The sequence below is a fragment of the Elaeis guineensis genome, chromosome 13 (genome assembly GCF_000442705.2).
Source record: "Elaeis guineensis isolate ETL-2024a chromosome 13, EG11, whole genome shotgun sequence".
Classification (NCBI taxonomy): domain Eukaryota; kingdom Viridiplantae; phylum Streptophyta; class Magnoliopsida; order Arecales; family Arecaceae; genus Elaeis; species Elaeis guineensis.
In genome coordinates this window covers 74,829,001-74,843,904 of record NC_026005.2, presented here as the reverse complement: position 1 = coordinate 74,843,904, position 14,904 = coordinate 74,829,001, and positions in this window count along the sequence as shown.

The window sequence follows — 14,904 nt, the reverse complement described above, 5'->3', positions numbered from 1 at the left end:
TTACAAATGAAGAGCACTGTAAAATTAAGTTTACACTGATTGGAATTATGTCCGACGGAGATCCTCCGATGCTTAAGTCAGTGGAGAGTGGTGAACAGCAGATAAGTATTTAGAGAAGCAGAGTTTCAGCTCTAAAGAGTCATTACCAAATACTGTTTATTTACCTCTTTTTATAGACGAGTTATTGGTAACCATTTGTAACGGTTTGACATGTGGGTCCCGCTTATCTCGGCATTATGTGATCGTGGGATGGGTGGCTATATCCGTCACTGATCATGTTCTGAGCATTATGCACTTTCTACGCTGGTAGTTTCTGGTTTACCGACTATATGTCGATAGTCTGAAGATGTCAACTGTATGTTGGCAATTGAGGAAGTCCGAATGATCATCGGTTGGCAATTCTGATATGTCGACGGTCATTGATCTGAAATCAGTCGAGTCGTCATAGTTGAAGTTTGCCTAGGATGGTTGAGGATAGCCAACTGTCAGTCGGTCTATCGATTGATAGTCAGCAGTTCGTGTTTACCAGGCCGTTTGAAAGTCGGAATCAGAAAGTCAGCTGAATTGTCCCAACAGTTGCCTCCCACTCTCAAGTCTAAGGTAATCTTACATGTGGATTATCACGTGGTCTGACACATTGGATGAAGGGAGTTGTCACGTGTTGTCTTGAGCTCTGATTTAACTGCAGATATTAATGATTTTTTGAAAAATGAAAGGTCTCCAGTCGTTTTGTCATTTCGATAACTGTGAAATCATCATTGGGGTGTCGCTTCAAGAAAATAGTCCGATGTCCGACGAATCCGAATGATTTAATTCTGACTAATCAATTTCGACCACATATCCAGATATCATTGGCTCTATACCATTCATGCGGATAGTGGTGAGGTAGCATGATCTGAGGGTAGGTGCATCAAATCGTCTGATCAATAGTTGGTTTTGATGTAGCCACGTGTCGAAATCTGGAGAAGCTCTGATTTGAATAGCCTCATTCAGATCGTTGAAGGGTCCTATATATATAATATTCCTTTCCTTTGGACTTTCCACTTTTGCATTCGTCATTCTCCTCTGCAACAGAAAGTTTTGCTCCAGGTGCTTAGACCTTTCCCCGTTCACGTCATTTCCTAGTTCCAGATCGAGTTCTCGTTTCTTCCTCCTAGGTTTTTCTTCTTTTCTTCTAGGTTATTTTATTTTCAATGGCAAGTAGGGGTAAGAAAATGAAGGATCCATCTTCTCGAGATAGTCAGTTGGAGAATCCGACTGATGATTCTCCTTCGAGTTTGAAGACGGAGATTTCTTCTTTGTCCGGATCCAATGTCAATCAGCTTCGAAAACAGTATCATATCCTGAAGCAATTTTAGCTTTTTGCTCCTAGTCCGGATGGTCGAGTGAACTCTCCTCCTCCGAATTAGGTTGTATTTTATGTCGAGGATCTTTGGACCAGTCTTTGATTTTTGATTTCTAAGTTCGTTCGGAATCTTTTTGACTATTACCATCTTTGCCCCACTCAGCTAGCTCCGAATTTCATTGGACTGATTATCAGCTTTGCTTTGTTGTATCATCTTTTCCCGACTAACCCTCATCCTTCTCTTTTTCGAGCTTTTTTTATCCTTCATCCTCACTCAAAAGCCAAGGGTTGGTGATTTTTCAACCCGAGAAAGGGTCTTTTCTTTATTTTCAATCTTCCATCATCTATCCATGGGTGGAAGAATCAATTTTTTTTTATTTCTTCTTCATCTTCTTGGGGCTTTCCTTCATCCTGGGATGATTTGAGAATCGGCCCCAATGAGCATAGTCAGGTTGACATCATTAATCGGGAGGATTTTCTCCAACTTAAAAATATGAAAATTCCAGTGCAACAAGAGCTAATGACAGAGCAGACTCTCTATGATGTCAGACTTAGTTCGGTAACTTCTTTACATATAGCATAATCAGTCGCTTTGTTTTTTGTTTGCTTTTGAAGTTTGTACTGAACTTCTATCTTTTGATTGCAGCCATGCAGTCGACAGCACGAGTTTCAGCTGCCGACATTCATCTTCATACTGTTAGGAAGAAAGCAGCGACCGACGTCGGGTCACCCCGATTAATGAAGAAGAGTCGAGCTGATCTTGAGTCGGTCCCGATAAGGGAGGCCGACATTCTGTCGGTGACAGCTCTCAGCACTGAGCTGATTATTGCATTGTCAGCTTCAACAATGCTTCCTTCCACTGAAGTGCCATCAGTCGGAGTAGAGACAGCGAGGGATAAAGATGCCACACTAGAACCATCAACGGCTCCATCAGTCGAGGTTCGGGCAGATTCTGCAGTCGTGGTCGAATTAACCAGAATTATCTGTTGCTACACAAGCCATTCCTCAAGTGGCACAGTCTTGGACACAGTCGAGCACTGATTTTATAATGATTTTAAGCGAACGACCACCGACTGGGGAGCAAAAAAAGGTGCCAGCTACTTCCACCGACAATAGATTGTCGGTGGGTCTCCCCACCCTCTTTGACATCAGAATTTTGATCGGTGAGTCTGTTTTAGCCAACCTGATGTTGGCGAAACGACTCATCAAGGTAGTTCTTCTCCCGATCGATAGGGAGAGTAGGAAAGATCAGACAATATTCGAGATGTTTTCTTCTTTTTACCCGATGATGCTTGGGGTAAGTCAACGATACTTTTCTTTTCTCTTTTTTTTTGACTTGACTTGTCCTTTTTTTTCAGTTGGCACACGATATGTATGCCCTGGAGAGCGGATATCAGAAGTTCATCGAGCTTCGTTGAGCATGGATAGACAAGATCACGGTCGCCAACATCGAGAAACTACGGCCATCGAACAACTTCAAGCGGTAACCGAACGGGAGAAGATGCTTCAGAAAGAGATCTCCTATGTGACAACCGAACTACAATCCTCTAAAGCCAAATTAGGGTCGGCATAATAGAGCATTGCATCCTTGGAGTCTCGGATCAAGAGCAAGAAGCATTCAATCAATCGGCTCCAGTGAAAAAGGGACAGATGCATAGAAGAACTCGAGACGGAGCGTGGAAGGCATCAGGCTACCCAGGAGAGGTTGGCACTGGCCGATGCAGAGTCGGTCTCCGCCAAGGAAGAAGCTAAATTGACAAAAGATGCTCTGAGTCTGGCCATCGAGAATTTCAAAGAATTATAAGAATGTAAGGATGAAATTCTCGAGGATGGATTCACCTCCTACTATGTCGGATACGAAGACAGCAGAGATGCAGCCGAAAAATTATATCCAAACTTGGACCTGAGCAGCATCATCTCCCTAATTCAAGAGAAGAGGTTGCTGAGGAGATCACCCCGCCGAATGAAGGAGATGCATTGGCTGTACCAGAATCTGCTCCAACCATCAAAGTTATATCAGAGCAAGGTGAAGAAGAAGCTGACTGGTGACCGGTGTAATACTTTTTCTTTTTTCTTTTTGTAATCGGACTAAGTCTAATTTTATAATCGAACCTTGGATCCAGTTTTGTAATCTCTTTTTCAATGAATGAAAATAAATTTTCAAGTATGGAATCTCTTTTTACACTTGTACTATCAATGTCGTTGAATAATAGTCGGATTACCGATCATCCATCAGTAAATTGAATGTTGACCAATAATCGTAGTAGAGTTTGTCTGCTAGTCGGGTGTCAGCCAATTTGGCTTATATATTTTAGGTATGTGATAGACGGTGATAAGTCGAATATTCTTTGACTGATCGTAGTCAAGTCGGTGTATTTTTTACTCGACTGAGGTCGAGTCAGCATATTATTCTGCTTAGCTAAAGTTAAGTCGGTATGAATAGTCATTCGACTTAAGTCGATTTTTATAATAAAAAATTGAGATATAGTTGGTACAAGTTGACCAATTACACGGTGTCATTCGACTTAAGTCGATTTTTACAGTGAAAAATCGAGATATAGTCAGTATAAGTTGACTGATTACTTATCAGTCTGATGCTATTTTTATAGATGATTTGTAGTTGACTAAAGATTTCAAGATTCAAAGTCCCCATGTTTTATTCCGAATATCATACATATAAATAACTTTATTGATAGTACATCTTCAAATTATCGATATTTTAAATTCGAGGGATAGTCATCCCATCGAGGGTTTCTAGTCGATATGCGTCTGGTCGAAGTGTCTCAATTACTCTATAGGATTCTTTCCAGTTTGGAGATTTTTTTTTTTGATCCAAAGGCTTTGAAACTTTTATTTTTCTTAGGACCAAGTCTCCTGGATAAAAGATCTTTAGCTTGACTTTTGCATTATAATACCGGATGACTCACTATCGATATGCTGCCATTCGAACTTGAGCTTGCTGTTGGATTTTTGAAAGTAAATCTAAGTTGGCTTTTCGACATTCAAAATTGCTCGACTTATTATATTATTCAACTCTTACTGATGGTAATCCGATCTCAAGTGGAATCATCACCTCAGTTCTATAAGTTAGGTTGAATGACGATTCTCTTATTGTATACGAGGAGTTGTCCGATATATCCATAAGATCGGATATAATTCTTTCACCTAGAGGTCTTTAACTTCATTCAGTCTGGTCTTGAGATCATATATAATTATTCAGTTTGTTACCTCCACTTCACTGTTGGACGGTGGATAACCGACTGAGGTGAGCTTGCGTGTAATATAAAATTTTGCACAAAATTCTTTAAAATTTTGATTGTTAAATTATCGATCATTGTCGGTGATGATGGTATATGATAAACCGAATCTATATATGATTGATTTTCGAATGAAGTCTTCTATCTTACTTTCGATAATTTGTGCCAAGGGTTCAGCTTCTATCCATTTGGTGAAATAATCAATGGCAACCACTATAAATTTTCTCTGATCAGATGTCAGAGGAAAAGGACCAAGTATGTCGATTCTCCATTGTGCGAAGGACCATGGTGTAATAATTGATCTCAGCTGGCTGGTCGATTGATGTTGTATGTTGGCATACTTCTGACATGGTTCACATCTTCAGATAAGTTCAACTGCATCTTTATTCATGGTGGGCCAATAATATCTTTGTCGCAAGACTTTATAAGCCAATTATTTATCTCTCAAATGATTTTCATAAATTTTTTCATAAACTTCTCAGAGTGCATAGTCGGCATCCGTTGGTCTCAAACACTTTAGTAAAAAAAGAGAGAATGACTTTTTATAGAGTTGTCCATTCATCAAAATAAATTACGAGGCCATCCACCATAGCCGTTTGGCTTCTGAAGGATCTGCAGGTAGAGTTCCATCAGTTAAATACTAGATGATCGAGTCCATCCAGCTTGACTCATCATTGATTTGTAGCACTTTTTCGACTTTGTCAATACTCGATTGTTCAAGACATTCAATGAGCGTCCAAGCAAGTGAACTGAATGAAGTAGTTGCAAGTCGAGAAAGTGTATCAGCTTGAACATTCTCCGCTCTTAGGATGTGAGAGATCTCAAAATATTTCAAAGTCGATATAAAATCTTTTACTTTCTGAAGGTACTTCATCATAGCAGGATCTTGGGCTTCAAACTCGTATTTACTTTATCCGATAATCAATTGTGAGTCGGTGAAAACTTTCAAGTTATTGATGTCAAGTTCTTTGATAATTTTTAAGCCCACTAGGAGAGCTTCATACTCGATTTAGTTATTCGAGGCTTTAAAATTAAATCAAAGTGTATATTCGATTACGATCCCTTCAAAATTGGTGAGGATAAGACCGGCTCCACTGTCTTGTGCATTGGATGCTCTATCAATATGCAGCACCCAAATCGATGCTAAGTCAGCTTCAGGAGTTTCAATTTGCTTCAATTTATCATCGAGTTCATCCTCAAGATTATTGTTGAATATGGTGCATTTGATGATAAAGTCGGCTAAAAATTATACCTTCATTGACAGTCATGGATGATATTGAATATCAAACTCACTGAGTTTTATTATCCATTTCATCATTCGACCTAAAGTATCAGGTTGGTATAGAATTGCCTTCAACGACTGATCTGTCAAGACAACTATTGAATGTGTCTGAAAGTACGGACGAAGTCGTTGTGATGATATGATCAAAGTATAGAAATTTTTTTTGCTCTTGAATATCGTATTTCAGTATTATGAAGTATCTTGCTAGTGTAATAAATCTACCATTGAATTCGACTTTCATCCTCTTGGATAAGTATCGAACTAACCGCCTCCACAAAAGTTGCCAGATAAAGATACAATGTTTCTCCCACTTTTAATTTTATGAGTAATGGTGGAGACGTCGAATATTTTTTCAGATCCTCGAAAGACTGTCGGCACTCACCTGATCATGAAAATTTTTTTGCTTATCTCAAGATCTTGAAGAAAGATAAACATCTTTCTGCCGACCTTGAGATGAATCGGCTGAGTACGACGATCCTTCCATTGAGTTATTGTATCTCTTTTTTAGAGTTTGGATGCTTCATATTGATGATAGCCTTTATTTTCTCGAGATTAGCTTCAATTCTTCGTTGCGAAATGAGAAATCCAAAATTTTTTTCAAAAGCCACACTTAATCGGATTCTATTTTATTTGATATCATTGAAGTGTGTCGAAGATTTTTTTCAAATCTCAAACATGACCAAAAGTTTAGAGGCTTTTCACCAGCATATTATCAACATAGACTTCTATGTTATATCCAATTTGTGCTTTAAATAGTTTGTTGACCAGCCGTTGATAAGTAGCTCTGACATTTTTTAAACCGAATGACATTATTTTATAATAATAAATGCCTTTATCGGTAATAAAGATAGTGTGTTCCTCATCTTCGAGTGCCATTCGAATCTGATTGTAGCCCACGAAGACATCCATAAAACTCAAAAATCGATGTCCCAAAGTTGCATCAACTAGTTGGTCGATCTTTGGTAAGAAGAAACTATCCTTCGGATAAGCTTCATTTAAATTTATGTAGTCGATGCAGATTCTTCATTTTTCATTGACTTTTCTCACCATCACTATATTAACGAGCCAATCAAGATAATTAGCTTTTCTGATGAAGCCAGCCGTGAGAAGCTTGTCGACTTCTTCGTTGATGATCTTTTGCCTTTTAGGAGCAAAAGATCTTTTCGTCCGTCTCACCGGCCTAACTTTAGGATCAATATTCAGTCGGTGAGTTATTACTTTCAGAAAAATTTCTAGCATATCGGTTACCGATCAAGCAAAAATATCGACATTTGCCGTTAGTAGATTCATCAGTTGTTGTCGCTCAAAATTAGATAATTACGATCCAATTTGGACCGTCTTCCCAAGATCTTCTTCTTTTAACGGTATAGAAATCAATTGCTTGGCTGGTTCACCCATTTCTTCATTTTCTCTTTAATCCAGCTTATCAACAGTCAAAGAATCTTCGAATTGATTATTCTTTGTAGAGACCATGAAGCAATGTCGAGTAAGTTGTTGATCTCTACGTATTTCTTCGACTTCATTTTTTGTTAGAAATCGAATCAATAAATGATATATTGAAACTACCGCTCTCAAGGCATTAAATCTAGATCGCCCAAATATGGCATTTTAAGCCGAAAAAACTTGGATGACTGTGAATGTCAGGAGAATAGTACTTTATTATGGATCTATTTTAACAGTTAATGGGAGAGTAATTTTTTCTTTCACAGTAACTGCATCTTCAGTAAAAGTAACTAATGACGTAGCGACTCCTCTGAGTCGGTCAGTCGATAATCACATTCGGGAGAAAGTCGAGTAAAAGAGAACATCAATGAAACTTTCATTATCAACTAACATTTTTTTACATCATAGTTTGCTATCATCGTCGAGAAGACAACATCATCATCATTAAGAGTTTGTATTCCCCAAACATCATCCTCCAAAAAAGAGATTACATTGCCAAGTCATCATTTTTTTATCGACTCTTCTTCGAAAGTTGCCCCCCAATCCTTCGGTCGCCCAGAAATCATGTTGATCACTCCTGTCGTTGGCCGATTATTAATCATTTCCTCAGCTTGTGACTGAGGCTGTTGGTCGGTGGGAGGTAGAGTCAGACGATCTCATCGAAATTTTTCGAGATAGCCACGTCAGATCAGGACTCCTATTTCATCCTTGAGTTGAATGCATTGTTTGGTATCGTGACCGTGATCATGATAAAATCGATAATACTTCTTCTTGTTTCGACTCCTCGATGGCACTTTCATCGATGGAGGATGTCAAAGATACTCTTCTCCTTTGAGCTCCATTAAAATCTGTGCATAGAGAGCAGAAAGAGGAGTATAGGAGTCATACCTACTGCCATAGTTAATCGACCTTGGACTCCATCGATGGAGTGAAGCTCGCTTATTGATCGTTGACCGACTTGGTTCAGTCGGAGCTTCACTTTTTTTTTAATTTCTTTTTCTGACTTTTTTTTCTATCTGGTGCTGGTCAGAAGCGCCCTCATCCATACGAATTTACTTGTATGCGTGCTCCAAGATTCAGCATAGGTTCGGAGGAGAGTCTTATCCAGAAAGTAGGTGAATCTGAATCTCCTCAGACCTCTCTTCATGGTCGAGATGGTCATATCTTCGTTGAGGTCTCTGACTTCAAGTGTGGCTGTATTGAAGCGAGCCACAAAATCTCTTAATATCTCTGTCTCACCTTGCTTGATGGAGAAGAAACTATCTAATGTCCGTGGCACGTTTTGATTAGTACTGAAATGGATCATGAAAGAATGCTTAAGCTGCTCGAAAGAATTTATGCTCTCTGGCTGAAGTCTAGAATACCAGGTTCGAGTAGCCTTCCGAATAGTTGTCGAAAAACTAATACATAGGAGGACGTCGGTGACCTCTTGGATCATCATTAGAGCCTTATAACTCTCCAAATGATCAATTGGGTCAGTGGAGCCATCATATTGCTCCATCTGTGATATCTTGAATCAAGACAGGATCGGCTCATCCAAGATACGCTAAGAAAGAGGTTGGACAGTGTGAAAGTTAAGATCGTTGGAAGATTTTCGATCTTCTATCTGAAGTCAGACAAGTTGACGATCGATCTTCTTGAATTTACGCTCATAGTCATCAAGCCACCGTTGTTGAAAAAATTTAGGGGTAGAATCTCTTGAAGAATTTGAGGATGGAGAAGCAAAAGGTATACGCGGACTCTTCACGTTCTTGATACAATGTACATGGGAAGGAGAGGGAGATCGTCACGAAGGATAAGCGACATAATGAGAATACCGAGAATGTGCTTGCTCGACTCGGTGAGAGCTCGAGACGGTCATCGTTCTGGAGATGAAGAGGGTGATCGCCGTGGAGGACGGCGGCTATGTCTGGATGGCATTCAATGAGCCACCGGCTCTTCCACTGGTAGTTGCTGTTGTTGTTGTATCTGTTGTTGTTGGAGGCTGTGCACCGCCTTCGTCAACATCTTCATTTGCTGCATTAGAGCAGCAATTTGTGCGTCCGTAGTGATTACAAGACGTGAAAAGCTGGGCTCTACCAATGGAGGTATAGGAAAGAGATCTTTCCGACAGGAAGATTGTCTCATGAATTTTGTAGAATTACTTTGAGCTCTGATCTTTGCCATGATTGCTCGTATATTTCTCCTACCTGGTGCACCAATCTGTTGCGGCCAATTCCCTGTTGCATCCGTTACCGGTGAAGAGCACCTGCAAAATGAAATCCACACTATCTGAAATTATATCCGACGAAGATCCTTCGATGCCTAAGTCAGTGGGGAGTAATGAACAGTAGATAAGTATTTAGAGAAGCAGAGTTTCAGCTCCAAAGAGTCTTTATCAAATGCTATTTATTTACCTCCTTTTATAGATGAATTGTTGGTAACCGTTTGTAATGGTTTGATACGTACATCCTACTTATCTCGGCATTATGTGATCGTGGGATGGATAGTTATACCCATCAATGATCATGTTCTGGACATTATGCACTTTTTGCACTAGTAGTTTCTGGTTTACCGACTATATATCGGTAGTCTGAAGATATCAACTATATGTCGGCAATTGAGGAGTCCGAATGACCATCGATTGACAACTCTGATATACCGACGGTCATTAATCTGAAATCAGTCGAGTCATTATAGTTAGAGTTTGTCAAAGATGATTGAAGATAGCTGACTGTCAGTCGGCTCACCGATTGATAGTCGGCAGTTCGTGTTTATCAGATCGATTGAAAGTCCAAATCGAAGAATCGACTGAATTGTCCTAATAGTTCTTTTAGATTTAGTTTAGCAAAATCTATAGATAATGGGCTATTGAAGATGAGAAGGCCCTCCCTAGCATATCTTCAAACCCCTAATTTTTTGTTTAAGATGAACTTTGAACCTAAGTATCTAATACAACCACTAAAGTGTTCCATCATCCCATTGCCTCACCATCTTTTATTAAAATAAATTATGATGATGAAACATAAAAAATTCTTTCAAGATGTCTTTCATGTGCCAACGAAAAGTATAATTATTAATTTGACAACTTTGTAATCAATATGCTTGTATTTGATAATAAATCTTGCAAGTGCCATCAATCTTTTATGGCAATATGGCCAGCAAAAAAAAATTTGTTAGCCCGCATCCGGAGAAAAAAAGAATGAACAAGTTGCACCAAACAATTAATAATCATTACCAAGAGGTTTTAAGAGAGTTTGATGAGCAAATTTCTTTGCAAACACATCTGCTTGTCAAATCAGATAACGACCATATTTATTAAACACAATTATAGTTGAATTTAGCTTAGAAACTTACAGTGAAATGGCCAAGGAGAATTTGGTTACATTAAATTATCAATGATTAATGAGTGAGATGTTGGCTTCCTCTCCCCTCTCCTCCACCGTCTGGCTCGCTGTCCCTTTCTCCGTAGCTCTCACGTCCCAATCCACGTGTGAACACATTATTGGACCCCACCCGCCCCACTATCTAACCAAGCAGCTGACCCAAATCTTTGCCGACCGCAACGAAAAAGCGAAAAATAAAAAGCACTCAAACTAAAACCCCAAACGTGACACATTAGTCCCAGCCCCACGACGGAGATGTACTCTACCACACCGGTCTCCATAGCCCATAAAGCCACTGTTATATACGACTTAATTAATGAATTTCCAATCACCTCGCATTGCCCTTTTCTAGCGCCACGTGTCCTTCGGTCTTTGTTTCGAGTCTATTGGCTGAGTTGAGTTAATCTAATCCTAATCGGAGGCGACCAACCACCCGTGCGGGTGGAGAGACCAAAGGTTGGCATGTGTCCGAGCCAATGATTGCGCCAGTCGTGGGCACACGTGTGCCAGACTGGTAACCTCTCATTTAAAGGAGTCTCTTTTTTTTTTTTTTTATTTCTTCTTTTTTTTTGGACAGTAGTATACTTAATACGTCTTGTTAGGCTACAGGGAATAGATCTTGGGAGTTGGGTCCAAGGATGTGACGGTCCGGATTTTAATTTTTAACAACAGTGGTGACCTTTATTCACGTTTGACTGGTCAAGAACAGTGACGTGCATGTGGGGTTGGTACATCGGCACGCACATAGAGATGGACGTTTTAAAAGGTGGTACAAAGACTGGATGGTACTTGATTTGTATCAGCGTTGCAAGATCTAAAAAGGATGGACCTCTGCAGCCTGGGTAGCCCATCCTCCTTTGAGACAGAAGGTGAGGTACAAGAAAAACTGTAGCATGTCTCCAAAATACCCATATACTGATCACATAGATTATAATATATTCAATAATATTAATCCCTGCTTTGAAACATACGTATGTAATTTTTCATGCTAGACATACTTTTTGTTAGGTCCAATTATGTGTCACTAGTATGTCTTGCTAACACAAGATAAATAGATACTTTTCACAGTGCTAACATATATATTGTATGCTAACATCTTACATATGGGCGTAGGTTACTAAAATTAGGATAGATATGTTAAAAAAAAAAAATTACCTAATTGTATATGGTGCCGTTTATAATTTTTTTTTTTTTTCTATGGCCATCTTTTATTAAAAAAATATAGTGGTTATTGATCACCATATTGTTTTAAATATGTGAGATTTTACTTGGAGAGAAAAGTATCAATTGAGCTAATAATTGTTCGTTACTTTTGATGCTTTTATGTAAAGTTTCTTTCTTGATATTCAATTATCCAACGGATAAGAATGAAAGCAAAATTGTTATTTATCTGATCTTTTCATTTTGTTTTATTTTCTTCATATTATTTTTTGTGAGAAGGGCGATATGCAAGTTTATTTACTTTTAATGCTCTTATATACAATTTAAAACGTAAAAACCTCTTGTATGCAATTTATTTTCTTGATTTCAAAAATATATATATTTTTTGATATTTGATGGTTAAGAATTAAGTAATTCTATTATAATTCTTACCTAATGGTGTTCTTTCATGATTGTCCTCATGCTTCCCATGTATGTGGTCCATTCCTTTAAAATTGTTCTTTTTGAAATGGAGAAACCTTCCAAGGCATGCACAGTAAATCATTAATTTGATAACATCCAAACTTGTTGTTGGAGCTCTTTAATTTGATCTGTAAGTTTAAAATAGAATTTGGGAAATATTTGTTAGCAATTACACTGGGAGTTGCAAATTAATAATGCTGATGGAGACACATGCAAGAAATGCATGAGAAACAAATGATGCTAGCTCATTAATATATATTCCCTTAGTCAGCTAATACATTAAATTCTATTCTACAAAAATAATGCATCACCTTGATTGGTGGAGATGATGCCAATTGGTCAACATTCGGAGGATATGATCGCATCGAAATAGACAATCATCTGCGTTTCCCCATGATCTTGGTTGCTTTTTTTTCCTTGCACACAGTACTCCAATGATGCTGGCTCAGGACCTAACACTATTATGTAAGGCTTTATATCTTCGGTCATGTGTGGTATCTGTTCATATCATCATCCTTCTGGATTCTTTCTAAATTTTTAAGAAAGACAAGTGAAAGAGGTTTTAGAAAAATTAAGAAGGATTGTATAGAGATGGGGAGCTCTTTTCTTTCTTGTTTGTTTATGGGTGGTTAGAGATAGCCTATAAGTAATATTTGACTCAGTTGACTACCTAAATTGCACTTGTTTATCTGCAATTTATTAGCCAATTTTTAATAGCCTTGGTTAGGTTCGATACTTGTAGCTATTTGCTGCAATCTTTCATTTATTTAACGAAAGTAATTAGACCATGCCTAATCCTTCTCTCATGGAAAGAATATTTGGAGCATGGATACTCTATGATCCTTGTCTCATGTTCTCTTCTCTGGTTGCATCTGTATGGATCTCTACAATGAAAACAACATCTTGCGATAATAATATTTTAGCGATATTGCATATATAATGATTTTAATATCTTATTCATTTGTCGTAGTTGGACGACATGGTACCCATGGTGTGGACCTAATGCTGTGGTGCTACAAAGAAGGTCACAGGATGAAGGCCATAGCGGATTCATAACCAAAAACAATTGAAGGGCAGTGGAAGAAAAAAGAATGTGTATGAACCAATTCAGAAATAGAAAGGGTGAATCGATTCCAATGTTTTAAATGTCTTAACATAAATTTATTAGACATTAGCAACACAAAATTTGCAGTCAAGAAAATAAAAGAAGGATGAACAAGAGTCTAGATATTTAAAATCAATACAGTCCCCTCTGTTAAATAAATAAATCATGCAAAGTCGTGCCACTTATCATATTAGTTATTGAAATTTTTGATGAAAACATATAGGAAGGAACGTTGGTCTAGTGATTTAGAAACCAGAGTGTAGGAAGAGACCAAGCATTCCAAAGAGGTGGTGAAGCTTAAAAGAAAATTAATAAAATAAAAAGAGATCTACCCAAACTTGTGGTTCATTTGTCCATGACCTCCCTCCTCTATCAATGGAACTAGTTGAAAAAAGAAAGGAAGGGAAAGAAAATCTTGGTATGTTTTTTCAATTTAAGAATCCACATCTTACTTAGGGATATGTTGATGAAACATGAATTTTTTTTTTTGGGTAACTGCCCAATTTTATATGATGAAACATGAATTATTACCTTGTAAAAGGCAATAGTTGGAAAAAAAGAGAAAAAGACCTGGATATTTTTTGAATTAAAAAAATCCCAATATCAGTACATAAATAGTGCTAATGAGTGCCAAATAGTATATTTGGTAAAGCCATTGAGCTGTGGTACTCAATGACCTTTAGCTCAGGGGATAATCCCCTCCCTTTTCCCAAAAATACAGGGAAAGAGAAACTTTTAATCCATGCACAATTCCTGTCCCCACTACTTTATGGTCTAAATTTACTTGAATATATTGAGAAAAACAAGTTAAACAGCTGACCACACATGGACACACGGAGAGATCACCATGTTCCTCAAAGAAAAGGAAAAAAAAAAATAATGGCAGACCAAGCTGGATAATTTGTGCATATCAAAACCACAAGTTAAATCACACTCAAACCAGGAATTAACCCTCTTGAAGATGTCTTATTTGCATTAGCTTCCAAAGAACGCCCTCCAACCTCAGCATGTTTTCCACACCAAGAGATTGTGACTTGATGATTAGGACACGAGGGCATTTGCCCATGCACAAACTGCTGACATCTCCTATCCTAGTTATCTTAAGGCCTGGCCATCTTTGGTGACGTTTGAGCTTACCAAAAACCCAGTCTTTCTCCCTTTTTTTTTTTTTTTTTTTAATTTGTAGGAGTTCTGAAGGACCCCTTTTTTTCTAATGAACTCAGAGGCAAGGATTATTGCTATCATTGCCTGGGTCTATTTGGCACCCCCTGAACACACAGACTTGATGTGGATGTGCTGTGTCACTTGGCCATGCCACTCTTCGCTTCTATCTCTCTTCCTTTAACCTCTTCTTTCAATCATGGTACTCTCTGAGCTCCCAGGGACATGCGTGGAAAGTGAAAGGCCCACAAGAGGACTACCATAGTGCCTCCAAGAGCTTCTTGCATCATTGCTCATGCCTATCTAAAAGTTTCTTAAATATG